The sequence below is a fragment of the Ochotona princeps genome, chromosome 3 (assembly GCF_030435755.1).
Source record: "Ochotona princeps isolate mOchPri1 chromosome 3, mOchPri1.hap1, whole genome shotgun sequence".
Lineage (NCBI taxonomy): Eukaryota > Metazoa > Chordata > Mammalia > Lagomorpha > Ochotonidae > Ochotona > Ochotona princeps.
In genome coordinates this window covers 93,188,894-93,204,637 of record NC_080834.1, presented here as the reverse complement: position 1 = coordinate 93,204,637, position 15,744 = coordinate 93,188,894, and positions in this window count along the sequence as shown.

Here is a 15,744-nt window from a genome sequence, read left to right as displayed (position 1 = left end):
GTTGTGGTTCCGGCTTTTCCCAGACCCTCAAGAGTGTGCCTCGTAGGTAGTGTCACTGCTGGCCAGCGACAGAGGGAGACTGAGGACTTGGGCAGAGATCGAACTTGCCTTCTTGCTAAACACAACGGGAATTGCAACAAATTTTGCAAGTCAGACCGTTAGTAACTCTGGGAAAAGAAAGGCAATCCCAGTGTCCGACAGGCCTCCATTATCCATATGATTTGTATTTGCTTCATGTACGGAAGTGATGCTGAGTCCACGGCACTCGCATCACACCATAGCGGAACCCTGAGCAGTGGAAAAGGAGTGTGTAGGAGAGGGTTAAGCTCAGCTTTCACAGTGGGAACTCAAGAGTTAATTCTTGTAGCTGAAAAGTCAAAATGTAGAAGCACAGGCATGTGGAAGGTAGCCTTTCGAGAGCTAGTGGACTCTGCAGATTACGTGCACACGTAATGTTGATAAATATCAGACCAAAAGTAAAAAGTCATTGATTGATGTAATTTTTGAGGTTAGATGTTATGGTTGTTGTCAAGGGGCTAACAACATCATTAAGAGGCTGTCAGGGCAGGAATTATTCCACGTGCGCCTGAGATGCCTGGGCCCTTCTGCTCACTGTGGAGGGCTGCAGCTGGGAGCTCCAGGAAGTTCACGGCTGAAGGGAGGGCCCATGTCTTAAGTGGATGCAGCTGGGAAGCCAGGGAGCCTCAGGGAATTGGTTCTGTGAACCCGGACAGTTTGGAAGCAGGAAGTAGTTGGAGAGGAAGCGCCTGATCGCATGTAGTGAAGCCGACTCAACATTCAAAGTAAGGCCAGGCGGGAGCCAGTCTGAGTCCCAGCTTCTGTGTGTACCAAGCTCATGACTGCAGACAACAGCTCTCGCCTCTCTGAGCCTCACTTTCTGTGGGCAAAAGTCCCAGCTAGGATCTTTTTTACGGTTGATTCAGACATTTATAAAGCCTTCACAACCAAATGCTTGACCTAGCCCAGGCTCAAAATAAAACTCAAATGTATCATTCCTGGCTCCTCGATCCTGGCTTTGGCTCGGCTCAGCCTGGACCACTGGAGTCATTTGTGCTATGAACCAGTCGATGGGATATCTCTGTCTTTCAAACAAGCGTAAATAACACATTTTTAAGCCCATGGGAAAACAGAATTAAATAAGTTCATTTTGGTGCACCAACTTTTTTTTAAATCATACAGTCTTCAAAGCATTCATGAAAAGTGTATATCATGAAAAAAGCCTACGTGTGGATTTAAAATTGCACCAAAAGTAGATTTTTAAATTTCCTTTCCCATAAACCTTTTGGAAGTACTTTTTTTTTATCAAGGTCTGTGGAATGCATCAACGTCAGAGAGAGGAGAACAAAGCATATGGCAGGAAAAATAGCCTTCATGGGCAACTTGACTGCATCATCAAACCCTAAAGCTGGGACCAGGTCATTTCCTTCAGGAACTGAACACATCAGAGTTGATGACCCAAATTCCAGTGTTCCTCTTTTCTGACTTCGAGTCGCTCTGTAGACTTAGGACATGCCATAAGCTCTCTGCCCTTGTGCATGGTCCCTCTAATTTCCATTTAGCCACACGCCCTCCAACCTGTCCCGGTCCCCACCCCAGAGCCCAGCCAGTGCTGAACTTTGCTTCTCTTCTTCCCTTAAGTTGCTTCAATCTCTCCCACTCTTGTCATCAAAAACCTCAGTTTCCTCTCTGCTTCACCTCTCCTGTCACCGGCGTAGGTGTTGATGTTTGTCCCAAAGACTCAGGGCTGTTTTTTAAAAGATTTAACATTTTCCTAACAAGCAAGAGTTTGACTAGCACTTAGAAAGAACTGTAACCCAAGGTAGGCCTTGAAGGATCTCCAGGAATGGGAATGGATTCCCCAGAAGGGAAGTCTCCCAAAACCAACATGTGATATTGACTCACGGTATTTGAAGGATAGGGTGTGGTGGAAGGGGCAGCAGGAAAAGAAAGTCTGTCTGGACAAGAGAGTTATAACTCAGCAGATGCCCCGTAGCATCTAGAAACCTGCTGGAGAAAAGACCAATTTTTATGGGTTTGATATGGGTCTGATTGAGAAAAACGCCAAGCAGACTGGCACCTGCCCCTCGTGGAGCATAAGTTCTGCTAGCCTCACCATGCCCTGTCCAACACCTGTGGGAGCTGGGAGGGATTCAACAGCAGTGAGAGCCCACTATCCTCAAACCTTTGTATGGAACCACTGAGCGAAGGGAGAGCAACTGACTTTCCCTGACATAATGTATTTATGTATTTGAGAGCTCCTGTCTCTCGTTCACCCTCTTTTCCAAATGCCCAAAATGGCTAGGGCTGGGCTAGGTGGGAGTGTGGAGACAGGAAGTCAGTCTCGGTGTTTTGGGAGGGAACCAATGATGAGTCATCACTGTCACTTTCCCAGTGCCCACATGAGCAGGAAGCTGGAATCAGGAGCTGGTGAGGGGACACTGGCACTCTGATACTGGATGCAGGCATTCAATCTGGCAGCTAACCCCTGCAGTGAACGCCCAGTCCTGAACGTCCACACATGAGAGCATGACTAGTCTTTACTGAGCATTTACCAGACACCATGCTAAGTATCTTGCATGTGATGCTTATTTGAAACCTCAAAGCAACTCCACAAAGTAGTGTCCATATGATGTTTCCTGATTTACAGTAGTAGAAAACAAAGCTTAAAGGGCTGGTAACTGGCCGGGTGCAGCCAGGAATCAAGACAACGGCAGGTTTGCTCTGACTGCAGAGTTCTGCTTGCTTTATTTTTGGTTTGTCCCATTGGTAAATCAGAGAGAAGGAGAGACAAAGATTTTCCATGTGCTGATTCACTCCCTAAACGGCTGCAACAGCTAAAGCTGAGCCAATCGGAAGCTAGCAGCCAAGAGCTTCCTCCGGGTCTCCACATGGGGCGGGGTCTTTGGCAGAGATCCTCTCAGATCTCTGTGTGTGTGTGTCTCCTTATCTCTGTAAAATCTAGCTTCCAAATAAAAATGTTTTTTAAAACAAGTGGTCTGGAATAGAATGTAGGTACATTTACTTAGAGAAGATTTGGAAAGAAGCAAATATGTGACATTTGGGGATAATCAAGAGTTGGCTTGGATGCAATAAGTTCAAGAGCTCCGTCTGATGGCCCAGAGGATATGGCAATACGCACTAGGGTGTCCAAACCAGAGATTCCAATAGTCAAGGAATTCCTGAAGTTGAGGAGCTCAGGAGAGTGTGGGCTTGGGGAGTTAAGGGGGAGGCAACTTAAATCATCTCAAGTCTCCTCACCCACTGACACTGGGAAGAGGACGCTAGCCAATGGTTTCAGCACAGGTGCCTCTCAGTCAGTCCTAGCAGGACCTGATGAATGGTGTCAATCTCTCAGCAGCAATTCTGAGCTGCCCAATCACTTCTCTCAGTAAATAAGGAAGCAACTGCCTTCCGGAAGTTTTCTTCCTTAGTAGAGCGTTCTGGGAGCCCCGCCTCCAGCCACCTGGGGCCTCCAGGGCCTAATCCACCGCACCCCTGCTGCTTTACTTGCTGCTGAGGCCCACCTCCCACTCCCCACCTCAAAGGATGGCAGTGAAATACGCCCTGTTACTGCTTTTCTGGAAGCTTGGGAGGGTATGGACATTGTGCCCAGTCTTGGCTTAGGGCCCTGACCTTAAAGGACATCTCTAGGGGTCTTCTACAAAATCCTTGATTTCTACCAGAACAAGCACAGTCACTCCCCTCCTCTGGACATGGTTAACCAGCTTGTGCCCCTGCAGTTGGAGCAGGCCCACGAGGACTGGAAAATCCCTGGGCCACCAAGAACATTGGAGAGTTTTATGCGAAGCTGGGAAATCTTGACTACTAGGCCCCTAATTAGATGCTGCAACAAATATTCCTGAACAGATTTTTTTCTTTCATTCCTTAAGAGGTAGAGAGAGACAGAATCTTCATCTGTTACTTTACTTCTCAAATACCCACAATGGCTAGGGCTGGGCGAGGACACAGCTGGGAGGTAAGAACTCAATCCTGGTCTCCCACACGAGTGGCAGGAACCTAATCACTTAATCCATGACTTGCTACTTCCCAGGTTCACTTTTAGCATGAGACTGGAATTAGAGACCACACACTCCAGTATGAGATGCAGGCACCCTAACTTCTAAATCCAATCTGCCCTTGCCCTTAACGCTGCTGTGACTTGGGGCCTCTCCTGTATGCTCAGCTTTCCCATAGTACACATGCTATCCCTCCAGTCCCCAGACGCCTTTATCATAAACACTCTCATTTACCTGCTGACCTTGCAGCATGCCAGGCACTCAGGAAAATGTAGTGAAGAAGCAATCCCAGGCTGGGGTTCCCCATCCTCATGCGTCTAATGGCATGGAGAAAGACGTCACACAATCAGTGAATAAATACATGGTTAGTGCTTATGGCCAATGCACCTGCTGTGGGGAAGGACAGTGTGCTTTGGCAGTACCTGGAGGACAGTCCTTGGAGTTGCTGGTCTGAGCCCGTGACACTTAAGCTAAGAGAACCCTGAGAGGGAAGAGCAGGCATAGGGGACAATAAGAGGGACAACCAAAGATGCAGCATTTGCTTCCATCTCCTTTTCAAGTAGAAGCCCCTGAGTGACAGACACCCTTTCCCCTACGTGCAATTTAGTCACAGGAGTCTTAATTAGACTGAATGTTCCTGAAGCTCCCTGCCTCTGCCTGTACCACTTTCCACTCCCAGACCACATCACTGTGCATCATAAACAAGAACTTCAGCATCCCTGCACTCTTATGGAGTACAGCCAGTGATAGCCAGCACCCATTGACAGTGGGCAAATGAAATGTGGCTGTGTCCCCCACCCTCTGTCCTGAAGGTGGGTCCTAACAGCAATGGAATGTTAATTCTATCCTCAACCACTCCTCCCCACCACTTAGGTATTCGTTCCTGTCTACCTGTGACTCACCTATCATCTGAGAGGGGACAAGTATTGCATTGTTGTGTAACCGCTCCCCTCACAAGCCCCTTTAAAAGACCCGTGAAGCAGGGGCTCGCTCTTGCTGGTCAGGTGCTTCCTTTGCTCTGGCACCTCAATTCTTGGCTGACCCAGTATAGGTAACCCCCTGAGCATGGTCCCTGTGTACTGCTTAGATGGGACAATAGATATAGCAGTGTTATTTCTGGTTTGTGTGCTGTCAGGAGTTCCAGGAGAGGTGAGGCCTAGCAGTAGTGGAATGTGGACAGAGAAGCCAGGGAAAGGTGAATGTTTGCAGCTTTGTAAGTGTGTCCAGGTTATTCATTGCATGTCTCTTAGGATAACTTTTATTGTTGGTGAAGCTGGGACATAGGTCTTCAGCTTAATGGATGGACTTAAGAGTAATGACCATTCCTCTTGGGGTTATGTTTGGTTGGTTATGTTTGGTTGGATTATGTTTGGTTGAATTGTGATTGGTACTTGTAATTTATTTCTAGTGTGCTCTATTATCACCAAGCTTGGTTAGTAAAGACTCTTTAATAAACCTTAGACATGTCTGGCATGATCTCGCTCGCACCCCATAATATGCACCAGTTCTGAAACAAAGCCAAGAAAAATAAATTCCCACCCCAACCCATATTAACATGAAAAGGCCTTTACCTTAAAGGTCGCTCAAACTATCCCCTTTTGGAGAGAAAGGGGGTTATGGATGCCAGGGAAGAGCACTCCAGGTGTCTCCTACACTTCCTCTACCACTGAGCCAGGTGGTTGGGTTACAGTCAGGGGAACTGGGTTTGGTAGAGGAGAGTCAACTCCAGGGCCCAGAACCGGGCAGATCACACTGATCTTGTCTTGATGACATCACCATGACCAAGCAAAGGCATCTACAGACAGAGCTGGGTTTGAATCCCAATTCTCTCATCAACCCAGTTCTGTGATTTGCGCAGGCTCTGTGCTCCAACTTCCTCAGCTGTAAAACAAGGGTCAAACTGAGCCCCTTCTAAGTACGTGTTATAATCAGCTGTGGATAGCAGCCAACCTGATTGACAACTCAAACTCATAGGTCTCATCCACTGGCCATAGATGGCCAGTTCTGTCTTTTGTATGGTAATTATAATTTTTGAAGCATTCAGATGTGGGTTTAATTAGGAAGCCTGTATGATTTCAATTTTGGTCCATAAGTGGTGCTTTCCCAGTTGGAGACCCATAATTAAGTCAGCAAGAGCCGCAGGCTGCTCAGGTGTGACCAAATTGCTCCCTCCAGCTCACTTCTTTACACCTTTGCTGCTTCAAGCCCAACCAGAGTCAAGGACACCTGTAGTACAGAAATCCTTTTACATGCACAGAATACTGAGCAGCTTCTAGCTGCTCTTGCCCTGGGCATCACAGGAACTGGCATCCTGATGTCCCCATTAAAAGCCGGATGAGGAAATTGGTGTCTAGCAAGGAAGAGAAGTGTTCAGTCTCTAACGGGAATTTCAGAGCTCATTGCCTTGTGCCTAAGCAAGTGTTACACTGGTGGGAGAAAAGCAGCCAATAGTTGGTGGGCACTCTGGGCCTGGTTAATGCCAAATCTGTGTTAATTACACCAGTGTGCCAACATAGTTGCTTATATTGTTTTTAATTAGTGTGTCCTGGCTGCTCCACTTCTGATCCAGCTCTACTTATGGCCTGGAAAAATGAAGACCCAGAGGATGTTTCTGGCTCCTGGTTTCAAATTGGCTCAGCTCTGGTCATTGTGGCCATTTAGGAAGCCAGCCAGAGGATGGAAGATCTTTCTCTCTCCCTTTACTTCTCTGTAAATCTACCTTTCAAATGAAAACAAATCTTTAAAACAAAACCAATAAAAGCAAAAATGAACAAAACAAAACAAACGACAAGAGCTATACACATAGTCCTCAGCTGGAAGTGGCTACCACCCAGAATCTGACCAGGGACTCATGGGGAAACGGGATTCAAGGGGTAAGCCTTCACAGAAATTCCCACCTGTTTATTTTCATTCACTTCAAAGGCAGAGCCAGAGAGAGATCTTCACTCCCCAAATTCCCCCAACAGCAAGGGCTGTTCCAGGAACAAAGGATTCAAGGGGGGCGGGGGGGGGGCTTGAATGTGTGCAGCAAAAGCCGGAGCACTTGAGGCCCTGTCCACTGCCACACACTAGCAGGAAGCTGGATCTGAAGCGGAGCAGAACAGACTCCAACTGACACACCCCTAGGGGAGTCAGACATCCCAGTGACAGCTTAACTCACCACACCAGCATTTTCCCTCCTGGGATGAGCTTCTCTCCCAGTCTGTTGGAGCAGCTGGGACAAAAGCTTGTTCTTGCTTTCAGGAACTCTGATCTGTTCCCTCCTTCATTTTCTCCTCTAACACAATTCCTCATCCTCTCATTGCCTCCTTCTCCACCACCGTTACCACCGCCTCCATCCCCTCCTCCACTTTCTACTCTACCACCATCACATCCGCTCATCTCCTCCTCTACCACCTCCTCCTCCTTTGCCAGCACCGCCTCTATTTCCTCCTCTGTGTGTACTGCCCCTCCAGTTCTCCATACCTCTGCCACCTCCATGGCTTGATTCACCCTTATTTCATTCTGAACCTCCACTCCTTCCCATCCCCCCACCTCCTCCCTCAGGGTCTGTATTTCTAGATTATCGGCTCCACCAGCAGCAGTAGCTTCCATGCCACCTATCTTGACTAAAGAAAATCTGTTTGCCTTAGCACCTTCAAACCATAACAAGGCATGCATGTTTGAACCAGAGTTAGCACACGCTTGACTTAAACCAGGATTATCAATTCCCTCCATTGCTGCTCAGCTTAGAATGGCTACTGCACAATGAGTGCACGCACACACACACACACACACACACACAGGCTCCCTCACCAGCCAACCACAGGTCCTCTGATTCTCAGCAAACAATGGTGGCCTTGTTACAACAGCCTGGTAGTCACAGGCTCTTGCTTCTAATTTGAACCTGGAAATGTTGGAAGCCAACCCGGGTCAGAGGGGAGGGACAGTGCAACCGAAGTTGAAATGAGAATAGAAGAAAAAAGCCCACCCTAGTTCTGACGAGAAGAGTCCCAAGATGAGCCATGTACATTTCTCAGGTATGCAAGTGGAGCTGAATGTCATTTTTAGACTGAGATGCTGGATTAAAGGTGGAAGGGGAGACGGGAGAAGGACTGTGCTTTGGCTGGCACACGCCGCTGGAAGATCAAAGCTACATGTGCCACCAAAGAGAACCAGGGCTTCTCCACGCCGCACACATGGGGATGTAATAGGGCAGGATGTAAAACGCAGACTAGGAGGCAGGCAGCGTGGCAGCGGCACAGAGCCTGAACTGGGCGGGAGGCCGGCCTTTGCGCAGCTGCAAACCATTACAGGCGGGCGCACCACCACGCGCTGCCGCTCTTAGGGCTTCTCTGGTGTTTCCTCCGCTGAGACCGCGATTGTCTAGGAGCGAGCCATTCTTATTTCCCAGGTGATGAGCTTGACGGCTGTCAGGCGTGCCAGGAATCAAGGGAAATGCGCACACCCCGCGCAGAGAGGGTTCTGCAGACAAGCAGACACCTGGCCCTGCTCAGCCTTTCTTCCCCTTTCGCTGTGTCCTCAGGCTTTTGGGTTGCAAACCCAAGCCACAGCCCCAGAGGAGATTCAGGGTGAGAGAGTAACCCGCCACAGCACAGCAAGGTGTGACCTGAGGCCCATTGCTTGGTCTTGGTGGCTACTGGCTTAGCCTTGTGGGCAAGATGTATGCCCAGTCCTCAGCAGCACCCTGGAGGTGAACAGAAGGATATCCCCAAAGGCCAGACAGGGAAGGGACACATAGACCAAGGGGTCATTGTCTTGGACACGATGCTCCCTGGACACCCTCCACCAGCCTCTTGGTCTGCTTTAGGTTCAAATGCTCCAAGTCCACTTTTCAAGATAGGTTGTTTTTCAGAAAAGATGATGGGAGTTGGGGTGCAGGGGTCCACTCACTGGTTCATTCCCCAAATGACCGTGATGGCTGGGATTGGATCAGGAGCCAGGAACTCCATCCAGGTCTCCCACTTGGGTGGCAGGGGCTCAAGTACTTGGTCCATCGTGGGCTTCTTTCCCTGGGTCAGAGGCAGAGCGGCCATGGCTCACAGCCCCTCTCTGATGGGAGGTGCCGTCTGCCATTGCAAGTGGTGGCTGAACCCACTGCAGCAGCATGCAGGTCCCAGCTCTGGGTCCTTCTCACCCTTCCTGCCAGCTCGACCCTTTCCTTGCCTGTACTCTGGAGGAGCCCAGAACCCTTGTCACACTGGTCCTCCCATCCCTCATTTCAGGCTGCCATCTCTTCACTCTCCTCCAGGCTGACCTGGCCACCTGCATCCTCCCATCTCACTCAGGGCACATGGGAAGCAGTGAAATGCAAGACTTGCACTTATTCCGCTGCTGAAGACTCTGGGGGGCGGGGGGAGTCCCTGTCACTGCAAGGAGAAACACCCATGGCCTTTAGTGCTGCTTCTGGCCCCAGTCCCCTTCCATCCTCACACTGTCCCCCTAGCCTCCATTCTTTCCCAGCCTTTCCTAATGTGGGAAGAGCACTCAGCTGAGCATCCTGTGTGTGTGTGTGTGTGTGTGTGTGTGTGCTTCCATACTGTTCTGCCTGGACCACATTGCAACAGCATCATTTGCTTGCCTGCCTCTTTCCTCTGCATGCTGATCAGCCTTTTGGAGGCAAGCACGCTTCTGGAGGCAGGTGTGTGACAGTGGGTAAGCTGCAGCTTGGGATGCTCGTGGTGCAAGGGCCAGTTCAAGTTCCAGCTGTTCCACTTCCGAACCTGCTCTCTGCTCTTGTGCACCCTGGGAGGCAACAGGTGATGAATCAAATACTAGGGTATTTGCAGGGCATCCAATGCTTATTCACTCCTTGTCCATTTGTCCATTGGAACACAACCCCTCAAAATGGTCGTATTAGAAGACAGGGTCTTCATGGATGGGGTTAATGCTCTCAGGAAAGAGGCCTGCCTTGTCGCTTCCACTGTGACAATGGGGAGGAACATGTCTAAAGGAAGCCAGTCCTTACCAAACACCCCATCTGCCAGGGCCTTTGCCTTGTACTATCCAGGCTCCAAAGCAGTAAACAACGTGTGTTACTTGAAGGCTCCTCAGCTCATGGTATTTTGTAAAAGCAGCTGGAGTGGGCCCAGACAGAAGGCCTGGGTTCTGGTTGGTGGTAACAAATGCAAACCTAAGAAGGCCAAAGAGAAAACCCCAGGCCTCATCCCAAAGCTTCAGCAAGACTTCCCCATCTTGAAACATGGCACCAAGGTCCACACTGTGGCTCAGCTCCCAGCCTAGGAGCAACACTCAACTTGTCTGCTGATCTTGCATCACACATCAGTGCAATCACACTGTCATAGCTCTGTGTTCAAACACATCATCTGACCATCCCTTAATTCAAGCCACCATCATATTGACCTGGCAACAGGTCTCCCTGCCCCAACACACATGCACAATGGACCCTTTCCATATCTCCTCTGTCTTTCTGGTCCCACTCAGTGCCTCCCCACATTACTGGCAATAAAACCAGAACTAATCATGTTGACAAGTCTCATACAATCTGACACTGCCCCCTTCCTGTCCTTGCTTTTCTCTCTCCAGACAGATGAGGGTTTTTGTTTGTTTTTTGTTTTTTATGGTTCCTGAAACTCTGAGATTCATTGTCAGCTCAGAACTTGCTATTCTCTGCTGAGAAAGCTCTTCTCCAAACAGTAGCTCTCTTCACTCCAGTGTAAGTCCTTCACCAGCAACAGGTGTGCTATTGCGAACCTCTGATATTTGGCCAAATATTCTGGGTATTTCTGGGAAGGATTTGGGGGGTGAGATTAAAATTTGAATCAATAGGTTGAGGAAAGCCAACTGCCTTTCCTAATGTGGGGAGCCTTTATCTAATAAAAAAAAATAGCCAAAAGGAGCCAGTACTATAGTGTAGTAGACTGTTTCTACCTGTGATGGTTCAAGTCCTGGCTGCTCCACTTCCAAGCCAGCTCTCTGTTAATGCACTTGGGAGGGCAGCAGAGGATGGCCCAAGTCCTTGGGGTCCTATACCCTTGTGGAGACCCAGAGGAGCTCCTGGCACCTGGCTTTGGATTAGCCAAGCTCCAGCCATTTGCAACCATTTGGGGAGTGAACCAGTGGATGAAAGAGCTCTCTTCCTATCTCTCCTTTCTGTAGCTCTGCCCTTCAAATAATAATTTTTTTAACATTTATTTATTTTTATTGGAAAGCCAGATATACAGAGAGGTGTTGGGCGCAGGGTGCCAGAGCCGCTCCCAGGAATAGGAAAGGCCATCACAAGAGGGCCCAGGACCAGGACCAGGAGGTGGGGTTGGTCCCACCAGCAGGTAAACAAAGTCACGGGGATAGGCTGATGCCCTTGCTGCGATTATGTCATTGCTACTGGCCTATCAGGTAGCGCCAAGCGGACCCACGGGGAGAAGTGATTGGTAGAGAGCGGTATAAAAGCAGCCACTAAAAGCAATACAGGGGAGGGGGAGAAGAACAGGGCAGCAGAGAGGGGTACAAAAGCAATAAGGCCTATGGGGAGAAAAGCAGCAGAGAGGGGTTTAAAGCTAAGACATATGGGAAGAAAAGGAGGGGAGAAAAGGAGCCGCTTTTTTGCAATAAGGGGTCCGGTTGCAGTTTCGGCTTTTCCCAGACCCTCAAGAGTGTGCCTCGTCATTAGTGTTGCCGCTGGGCGGCCACAAGGAGAGAGAGAAAGATCTTCTGTCCAATGGTTCACTCCCCAAGCGGCCACAATGGCTGGAGCTGAGCCAATCCAAAGCCAGGAGCTTCTTTCAGGTCTCCCACACGGGTGCCAGGTCCCAAAGCTTTGGGCCGACTGCTTTCCCTGGCCACAAGCAGGAAGCTGGATGGGAAGTAGAGCCGCCGGGATTAGAACTGGCATCCATATGGGATCCTGACGCATTCAAAGAGAGGACTTTAACCGTTATGCTATCATGTCGGACACTCAAGTAATAATTTTTTAAAGAAACTTTAGAAAACAAATAACAAAAAGGCTGGCCATCCCCCCGGAGAGTGGGTATTTCTGCCTGCATAGCTACCTTGAGTCAGAATGTCTGTCTGGTCTTGCCATCACACGGCTGCCAGACACCAGCCCTTCTTGGGGCTCCAGCTTGCTGATCCTCCCAGCTCTCCTCATGCCTTCACACTCAGGTTTGGAACTTCACCATCTGCTTCCAGCTGTCTGGATCTATGGGAAAAATCTCAGCCATCATAATCACATGAGCTAATTCTTTTTCATGAATTTTGATATTTGATAAATAAAAGGGTAGATGACAGATACACAAATGATAAACAGGCGGTAGATAGTGGGTGAATAGGTAGTTGGAGATTCATGAGAGAGAACAGACATAGATTGGTAGTTCCTGCTGGTTTTCCTGCTCCTGACACCTCCCTCTGTTCCTCCACCTCTGGAAATTCTCCCGCATCCACTTGTTGGCCTGTTTCTGTCTCCCCTCAAACAGAACCCAAGCTTCATGGCCTCATTTTATCACCAGATCAGAGGGAACTCGGTCAGAACGGATGGCTGACATGAGCCACCCGATGCTGCACGAGCCATGTCACCCTGAAGCTGGTTTCTGTATCACACTAGGGACAGTGTCTACCCATCGCTGGAGCTTTGGGAAAGAATCCATAGATACACGGCTGGGAAAAGGCTCATTAGAGGCTAGTTTTCCCCTGACTGGGACATGAACTGCGGCCAAGATGGGATTGTGCCTCACCCGTCTTTGTGCCCCCTTCCCCCTTCTCTGCCATCCGCTATGGCATCGCACTGAGGAGGTGCTCACTACGCTACAGCATCGCACTGAGGAGGTGCTCACTACTACAGCATCGCACTGAGGAGGTGCTCACTACGCTACGGCATCGCACTGAGGAGGTGCTCACTACGCTACAGCACTTCGCACTGAGGAGGTGCTCACTAAAACTTTCTTTCTTGTTTGCTTTCATTCATTCATTCTTTTTTTTAACTATATATTTATTTATTTGAAAAGTAGAGTTTCAAAAAGAGAAATTTTCAGTCTATTGGTTTACACCCAAATGACCCCAAGTGGCCAGAGCTCTTCCGATCCGAAGCGAGGAGCCAGGAGTTTGTTTCCCACTTGGGTGCAGTGGCCCAAGCACTTGAGTCATTCTCCCCTGGGTGCATTAGCAAGGAGCTGGATTGGAAGTGGAGCAGCCAGGACTTGAACTGGCACCCATGTATGATGCTGGCTCTGCAGGTGGCAGCTTTACCTGCTACATCAGAGCATCAGCCCCAGTAGATGCTTATTTTATGAGACAAATCATTCTATGGTCATCCCAATTTTTAGTCAATTCCATTGTCTATAGCAACACAAAACGACTCATTGCTGAGTTTTACATAAAACTTTAAAAATTTGATCAGCAAAGGGTGAAGGGCAAAGTTGGAAATAATACAGTATGAATTGCTATCTAATAAGATTATAAGGAACTTGGGAAGAGTTTTGTGGTACAGTGAGTTAAGCTTCTGCCTGTGATGCCAAAATCCCATATGTGCTCAGTTTCAGTCCTCGCTGCTCCACTTGATACAGTCCCCTGCTGATGAACCCAAGAAAGCAGCAGAAGATGGGTCAGGTGCTTAGGCCCCTGCTGCCCACATGACGGATCAGGATGGAGTTCAAGGCTCTCGGTTTCAGCCCGGCCCAGCGCTGATGTCCATTTGGAGAGTGATCCAACAGATGGAAGATCTCTCTCTGCCTCTGTCTTTCAAATAAACGAAATAAAATTTTGAGAGGAGGAAGGTTAAAATACTTTCCAGTGTAGAATAAGATGAACATTTCAGACTTGCTAAAAAGCACATAACTTGGTACAAAGTTTTGGAGATAAACTCAGCAATATGTACTCCAAGACATCAACATGTTTATATTGTTTAATTCAGCAAATTCTCTTCCTGAAAACAAGCTAGCGCCTTATGTGGGACAAAAACTGCAACACATAAGTATAAAAATGACAATAATAAAACTTCTACAAGGAAACAAAGCTATAAATATTTGTGACGAAAAAGAAAAAAAACTTTGTGATCTTAGTCTGAGAAACAGATTTTTAGATATGATACCCAAAACACAACCAACATAAGAAAAAGATTAATATGGGCCTGGCATGGCAGCCTAGCGGCTAAACTCGTCACCTGGCATGCACCGCAATTCCATATGCTCACTGGCTCTAATCCTGGTGGCTCTGCTTCCCATCCAGCACCCTACTTGTGGCCTGGGAAAAGCAGTCAAGGATGGCCCAAAGCCTTGGGATCCTGCACCTGCATGGGAGACCCAGAAGAGACTCCTGGCTCCTGGCATCAGATTGGCACAGCTCTGGCCATTGTGGCTGCATGGGAAGTGAATCATTGAATGAAAGATCTTCCACTCTGTAATCTGACTTTCTAATATATATATATATATATATATATATATATATACACAGATATACAGACTTTATTATATGTATAATAAAGTCAGATGTGCAAGCTTTCATTATATATAATCTTTAAGAAAGGAAAAAGATGAATAAATTGGACCTCATCAAATTAAAACTTTTATGTATTAAAGGAATGACCAAAAAGAAGCCAGTCCCAAGAACAGAGAGGAGAGACAGAGAGGAATATCTTCTGTCCGCTGATTCACTCTCCAAGTGGCCAAATCCGAACCCAGGAGCCAGGAGCCTCTTTCAGCTCTCCCCCACATGGGTGCAGGGTCCCACAGCTTTGGACTGTCATCTACTGTCCTCACAGGACACAAGCAGGGAGCTGGATGGAAGCAGGCCTGCCAGGACTAGAACTGGCGCCCATATGGGATCCCAGCACATGCAAGGTGAGGATTTTAGCTGCTAGGCTACCCCCACACCAGGCCCTCTAATAAGAGATTTTTAGCCAGAATATAAGAAGTCTTAAAACAATGACACAATTTTTTACAATGCAAAGCAGTTAGACATTTCTCAAAAGATAAATAAGCACGTGAAAGGATGTCAATCATCACTAGTTATCAGGAAAATGAAAATTAAAACCACAACGAAATATCATTTCATGCTCACTTTGAGTATCTTTAAAAAAGTGTTGGAAAGGCTGTGAAGATACTGGTCACCTAGCCTACAACTGTGAGCAATGGGAAATGGGGCAGCAGTTCAGTGAGCAGACTGACAGTTTCCCAAAGCTAGGTAGAGCACTGCCACGGGCTCGGTACACTTGTAGATGCATCCGCAAAGATTTTGAAAGCATCCATCCATGCAAGGTACACCTGCCCATGAACGCTCGCAGCAGCCTGGCTCGTGAAAGCTGAGAGGCACAAGTCTAAATGGCCGGCAGCCAACAGATGAACACACCACGGCGCATCCACGCAATGTGGAGCACTGAGTCCTACTGCATGCTACATCGTGGATAAGGGCTGAACATATGATGCTAAGGGAATGAGACCAGACACAAGGTCACACATGGGCTAGGGAGGAATGAAAGACTGCATTTCTTTCTGGGAGGACAAAACTATCCTGGAATTAGTCAGTGGTGAGGACTGTATCACTGTCAGTACGCTGCAAACCATACCACCACACACTCGGAGAGGCATATTTTCTGGCGCATGAATTGTATCTCATCAAAGGAGTTATTTTAAAAAGGCTCCATGTGGCATGATTATACTTGTAGAAAGGAATTGTTCCAAATGTCCTTTGACAAAAGAATACTAATTAAGTCATAATGGATCTGCATGATAAAATATCAGAAGCTTTTTGAGACTAT